The following is a 7,319-nucleotide window of genomic DNA, read 5'->3' on the forward strand; positions in this document are numbered from 1 at the left end:
CTGTAGTACAGTATGTAACATTAATAAAGGAAAAAAGAAATAAATTGGTCTCTCATTGAAAGTATTTATCACTCATTCAAAATTTTCAGTAAGGAAAGAATGATTCAATAAAAACCAGTAAGACACTGGACAAGTCACATGTTATAAGGAAAAGTTAAAAACCCTAAATAAATTTCCACCTGATAAACAGAAATTTAATCCACATAGCCACACATTTCAATTTTCAAAGAAGGACTCATGTAACTATAACATGCATATATTTCTCACTGTGATATTTATTATTATGTATTATAAATAAAATATATAAGCTATTCAACACCAGAAGGTAGGTGACATAAATTCCAGATGTTCCCTATAGTGGGATTTTTTTTTTTACAGTCTTGGAGGATGCAGATAAATTCTGTGGCAATAACGTAGAGGATTGAGTCTCACTCGTTCTGAGCACTTTGTCTCATCTTTCTATTGGTGAGCACTAAACAGTGATCTCACAGCTGCTCCCACTGATGTTCCTTGTCAATGGGAGTAGCTGTGTCAAGTTATTGGCCAGAGTTACATATCCTCAGTAATGCTGAAGGAGGAAATGGAGTCTCTCTAGCGAATGCTTTAGTGTGGGGTTGGTAGAAGCGTCTATGAAATTACAGGACATTGGATTTCACAGAGCACACCATTCTTTTACCATCTCCCCTATGACACCACCCAGGGATAAATGTGAAGGTTTGGAAGTAGCTGTGCTCCAGTGAGATGTGGAGAGCATGAGTTTCCTGACCGCTTCTGGAGCATCACATTGAATCTTGCTACAATATAGGAATTGACTTGGAAATGTATCTGCTATATCTTAATAAAGTAAAGAGATTATATTTAAGGCCAAAACATATTTGGTGTATCTATTTCTTTACATATGCAAATAATATGTATGTTTTTGTATGGTGATAATGGAAGTACAAACAGCACATTGTTAATCCTGGGAATTTGTTGGTGTTTTCAGTGAGTTCTACAATTTTTAAGGTTCTTACACTTAACGTACAATACCTACACAGAGAGAGAGGAATGAAGAAAACCTGGACAAACAAAATTTGGAATGTATAGAAACCTTGAATTATCATGCTAGTTTGTGATCACAAACCACGAGTAAAAAATCAGTCGAATGGAATAGGAGGCCTAAAAGATACATGCAGGGCAAATCAAAGAACTTTCAGAAAAGGTTTTTTTTGTTGTTGTTGTTGTTGGAAAAATGTATTTGTTACTTCAATTTTACTGTAACAAAAGACCTTGGTCCACTTCTTTGCAAAGTTAAAAGGCTTATTTTAAGCCATGGTCTTAGGTGGTTTGATATTCTTGGGTCTGGTGAAGGTGACGCATCATCGTGGGGCAAATGATGGGCTAGAGCACACACGAAGACACAGAGAGACAGAGACACAGAGACAGAGATACAGACAGAAAGATGAAAAATCTGAACAATCAAGACAGATTTTTTGAGATATATTGTCCAAAATATGGACATAAATAGTAACATACATATTATGAATACATGCAGTATTACAAATATAAAAATTCCTAACATATGATTATTGAATATTCAATGAGTAAATTTAAATATTGATTTTACATTGATTAATTGAAATATTTTTTTCTGTGACATATATCATCTAAAACTTTAAAGGTAGGGTGTTTGTTTTGTTTAGAGACCTTTTATTATCTACTAGGTCAAGCATATCAATTTTCTTCTGTTTTCATCTTCTCTTTATACAAAATACTCAGCCATAGATTCATATTCGTCCCTCATTTTCCACTTTGTATTTTACAATTAATACTTTAACTCCTAGAGAATTTACTTTCTGGAAGAGAGGCAGCCTTGTTTTCTTTTCACATGCCCAATTCTTCCCAGACCATTAGCTACTTAATACCTCCCTTACCAAAGTGAAAGGAAAGGAAATTTAGTCTTGCCCCTAACTACCAGACCAACTGCCAGGCTGCCCTCTATGGGTTTATGTCAATAACAACTCTAACCCCTCAGGTCAGATAATCAGATGTATGATAATTAACCTTATGAGTAATGACTGTGTTATGCAAATAAACAATGCAGAAGAGTCATTTCATTAGAGAAACACCACAGGGTCGTTAGGTTTTGATCTCTGTCCTCATCTTTTAGGAAAAGGATTTGCTGTGAACTGCTTTTCGGAATTGGCAATAAAGCATCAGCCACAGGTTCACATTAAGCCAGGGAATGCAGAATGCTTGATTTATACTGGGTATGTGTCTCTTGGTTGGGACCCACTGTAATGAACTAACCCACAAATCACAGTTTAACGGGACTCCACTTTCAGATATTGCTTAATTAAAAGTTGTAAGCTTATTAACATGTGTCTTTGGCCCTGAGACTTGGACATGTAATGTAATCTCTGTGAAAATACGACTAGGTTGTAAAAGTTTTATAGATTTTGACTATGACATTACAGGCCATACCTTAATAACCCATCATTTCCAAAAGATTTTGTTCATGTTTTGCCCTCTTTTGTCAGAGCAGACCCTTTGTCTTTTTCCTTTACAACAATATAAGGCTTACCTGCATCAAACAGAAAAGGAGCGTTGCATCTTAAATATTTTATCTGTACATGTTTTTATCATTTAATGTTATTAGCAAAGCTATGTGAAGGAAGGCACAGAGACCTTTTCATTAGACGGACTCTAGGAAGTGTGGATCTATTAAGTATATGTTTCCAGAATTTCCATTATAAATCTCTACTTTCAGGGATTTATAATTCAGCTATAAAAATTTCGCCCTAGGCTTCAACTTGGAAGGCAAAGTCTTAGCCAGAGAGAGTACATTGTTAAAAGGTGACAAAGAAAAGAAAAATATGTTGTTGTTTTCTTCTTACCAAGGTGAATAGTAATGGCGAGTATGTGCTTTCAAACACTTATGGTAGGCTGCATTGAGAAGGTGTGTGGAGGAATGTTTGTCTTGTTTTCTTTGACATGACATTTTACAGTTGCTTATAGGTAATTTGGGTACAGGCACCATTAATTTTAAAAAATGACCAAAGGTGATGTCTTTTACTGTGGTTATTGGACTGGACAGTTCTCATCTTTGGTGGAACTTTGGATGCAAAGCATTTCTGAAGTTCTCATAAGTATCTACTTGATAACACCCACCAACTTGTGTTAGGAGAATGGACACGGATCATCCTGAAGAACTGGGGCAAAATAGTATTACTTTGAATGGTCAGTTGTCTTTCTTATTTAGAAATTGAGATTGTTAGCCTAGGATAACAAAACATCAGAAACCATTGACCAATACAAACAAACAAACAAACAAACAACAAAAACCAATCAAAAAAACCAAATAACCAAAAATAAATAAATAAAATCAGCTGGGGGAGAGACTCCCAGCCTAAATTCCCATATTAAGTGACTGTGTAACTTGGTGAGATTTATTGCATGACTTTAATCTCTTTCAATATCAATTACATTTTTGAAGACAAAATCATCCATAGTTTTCTTTCAGGACATAAAATAACTGTCTTTTTTTTTTTTTTTTTTGCTTCTCCTTTCCTTGTATTACCTTTCCTTTTGTGTCCTTTCCTTTGTTTTTCTTGTATGTGGGGAAGAAGGAGGAGAGCACTCCTGTGTGCATGTGTGAACCAGAGGTTGACCTGCAATTTCCTCTTCAAACCCTTCTCCACTGCATTTTGAGTCAGGGTCTCTCATTTTTCCGGTCACTTGTAATTTCCATTAATATGGCTGCCCAGCAAGCCCTCAGGTTACCCATGTCTCTCCCATCATTGAGGTTAAAGATTTAAATTGTTACACCTGTTTTTTATACGAATGGTGGGAATTCTCATGCTTGTATGTACTGATTCGTCTTCCCAGTCCTCAAGATTTTTTTGATAACTGCTCATTACATATAGCTTGCATATTCACCACCGATTTCCTGTTAGTAAATCTAATGGGCATATTTTTCTTCTGCTAGCTAATCCATTCAGAGCATTCAAAACAGAAAACCATATGCAATATTTTTAGATTTCTAAATATCCTAATCTCCAAGTACTTGGTGTTTTTTCTTCCTGGCCCTCTACTTCCCACTGTATTCTTTTCCTTCTCAATTGGGCGTTAAATACTAAATATCAGGAAATTTCATTTGATGGACTCCTTCACCTAATTATTTGAAGTCCTTGGCTTCATTCCAGTATCATCTCTTGCATCTGCCTTTCTCTGAACCATCAAGGATCGGTGAAGTTTTCAAATGACCAAATGATTTCTTTTGTTCCTTATGCCACTTCCTTAGTTCAACCCACTAACATCATCTTTGGTAGCTACCAAACCCAGGCTTTTCCTTCTGCCTCTGTCTCCTTCCTTATCCCGTTCATTGCAGCTTCCAACTTGCTTCCAGCATGATGAGACACTAACATAAACAAATTCTCTCATCCTCTTGTCACTAGACCTTTAGTGGACACCATTCAATAGTTGTCCATTCATTTACACTACAAAGACTTTCAGGCATCCGCAATCCTGATCTTTAGCTTCATCCCTACCATTTCCAGCAACTCTTCCCATACTTGGTCCTCTGAGTTCCTCCTGTTTCCTTGGGGCTTCTGCATCTATCATCCCTGGATTCTAGTACATCATGCCTTCCACCTGGACTGACACTATGCCTCTCATTGTCTTAGTTCATGAGACAGAGGAAAAGGAGGCCATGACTGTGCCTTATAAGATGCCTGTCTCTGGTCTCTACACTTGAGTAGTTCACTGTTCTTTCACTTTTCAGAATTTCTTCTCAACTCTGCCAGCTACTCAGAGCACGACAGTAAAGAATGAAAATGGGCTCCCTGATAGGCTGTAGCAAGTGAAATCCAGCCAAAGACAAAAGCTAGGTGTAGATCAAAGTTGTGTCTCTCTGTACTCCTGGAAGTTGCACATCCCTCGTTCTATCACCTGCAACTGTTACACCACAACGTTTTGAAGGATGTTAAGGACAATTAGACAAGTAAGAGAGCTGCTGACATCATGATCCTTGACTTATGGTGACCAGAGCACAAGACTCAATATCAGCTCTTTGGATACCATGGAGATCAGTCTAACCCCTTGAGGGCATAGAGAGCCCCTTCACTGCCATTAGTACTTGTGTGAGCCCTTTGGCTGAATGTAGTAACATAATTAATACAAAAGTATTTAGCAGAAGCATAATTCTATTAAATTTGCATATATATGGGGACTTTTATTCTGTAACCCAAGCTTGTCACAAAGTCACTATTCCTACCTCAGCCTCTCAAGAATTAGGTGTGGGCATGAGCCACTATCTGTGTTAGAAAACATGTTTTATTTTAATAAAAAATTCAAATAAAAGTATTATCACCCAGTCCTTTTATTGTCCATTGTCATCTATTGGTGTTTTATATGCAATTTTTATATTCCAAAAGAAAATTGTTCTTGAATAGAAGGCTTGTTTCAAACACACTCCAATTGAATATTGACTAGAGATATCGAAAAGGTTTAATTTGTATTATATAAATTTCACTTAACAGTTCTGGTCTAAGTTTGTTAGGAATTTCTAAAGAGGCATGAACACCGTGGCTATGGTTATTTTTTTCAACCATTTACATTTCTAAACGGTCCAAATATTGTGCTGTAGGATTGCACTTTCGTTTCAGATAGGATTTTTTTTTGTGGGTAGTGATCAGGAAGCTAGAAACGGGGCAGTCTTAGTTGTTGTGATACAAAACCCTGATAAAAGCAATTCAAGAAAATGTTTCATTTGTCTCACAGTTCAAGGGTCCAGTCCATCATGATGTCCAGGCAGCAAGAGCTTCGAGCAGTTGGTCACATTGCATCCTCAGTCAGGAGAAAGAGAGCTCTGAATGCCTGTGCTCACCTCACTTCCTCTTTTTGTCCAGTCCAGGATCCCCAGCCCAGGAAATGATGCCACCCACATGGGGAAATATTCCTCTCCAACCCATTAGTGCGTGAGTGCTGGGACCAGTCATCCTCAAACTGTGCAGTAGCCAGGAGGTAGGGAGGGGTGAGTGGGAAGGCAAGTCAACAAAATACCTCCATAAAACCAATTACTTTGAATGCTAAAAATATAAAAGCTAATTTTAAAAAGTACGTCTCCCTTTTAAGTAATTCTTAATGTTCTAAGGATCTGCTTGTTCAAAAATATAATATAGACAGCATTTGTAAATTACAGAAGCTAACTTCTAATGGTTATTATTTGATTGGTGAAGCATAAATGGGAACATTTTTATGGGCTGATATAAAATAAGAAACTTTGTAGTAAAATTGCCCAACATGTTTAGTACTATTGAAAATATCAAGACCTATCAAATAGCACTAATTTTCCTTCCTTCCTTCCTTCCTTCCTTCCTTCCTTCCTTCCTTTCTTTTTTTTTTTTTTTTTTTTTTGCTTTTCTACCCCCATGGTCACAGCATGACCAAGTTCAGGCCAATTTTAAGTAGACTCATACTTAAACATTTTTTCAGTGTTGGCTATTGGTAGCCATGGCTTCAAACAGCAGATTTCTACTAAAAATGACTGCATCCTGAGGAGTTACAATGTTTAGCTTGTAAAGAGAAGGAGAGATGAATCCTGCAGTTTTAGAGAGAGGAGGGGAAAGAACATGGTGCTTGGGCAAAGGATCACTGCACAGCCATGAGAGCTGTGACTAAAGTTCTTGGCTTAGGGATGTAGGCAGGGATGAGCCGTCAAGTATGTAAATTGCACAAATCTGTCTGATTGTTTGCCTCTTATTACCATAAGGGGAATTCTGTGAATGTATACTACAAATCAGTTCTGAACTCTATCTGAAACGTCCCCCAAAATCCATCCTGCTAGGGATGCTGTCAATGAAGCGCATGTGCCACGTATCCAGAAAGTAAACTAGGCAGGAGCTTCTGCATCCCATCGATACATGCACTGGGAAGCTTCCTCTCTGCTTCTGACGACTTTGGACCACAATTTCTTTCTTTCTTTTTTTTTTGTTTTTTTTTTCCTTTCTTTCCTTTTTGTACATTTCATACTTCTTAGCTAAAAATTATTTTTTTTAATTTGTATTTATCTATATTAAAAAAAAACATGTCATGTAGCAGAAAATAGCAAGAGGAAGTACCCACTGGGACATGAGTGTGCCACGTAATGACTGTATTTGATAATAAAGACATACTGGGTAATTTAGGCAAGATATACTTAATAGATTGGCATATCATCAAGATACAATAAAACCTGAGAAATAATATTTTTACAATTCACAAACTAGTATTCCAATTGGTTTCGTGGTAGCCTAGGCAGTTTCATGGATGCTCACCTTACTAGACCTGGATGGAGGTGG

The sequence above is a fragment of the Alexandromys fortis genome, unplaced genomic scaffold (assembly GCF_014885135.2).
Source record: "Alexandromys fortis isolate MF-2015 unplaced genomic scaffold, M_Fortis_MF-2015_v1.1 scaffold_5, whole genome shotgun sequence".
NCBI lineage: Eukaryota > Metazoa > Chordata > Mammalia > Rodentia > Cricetidae > Alexandromys > Alexandromys fortis.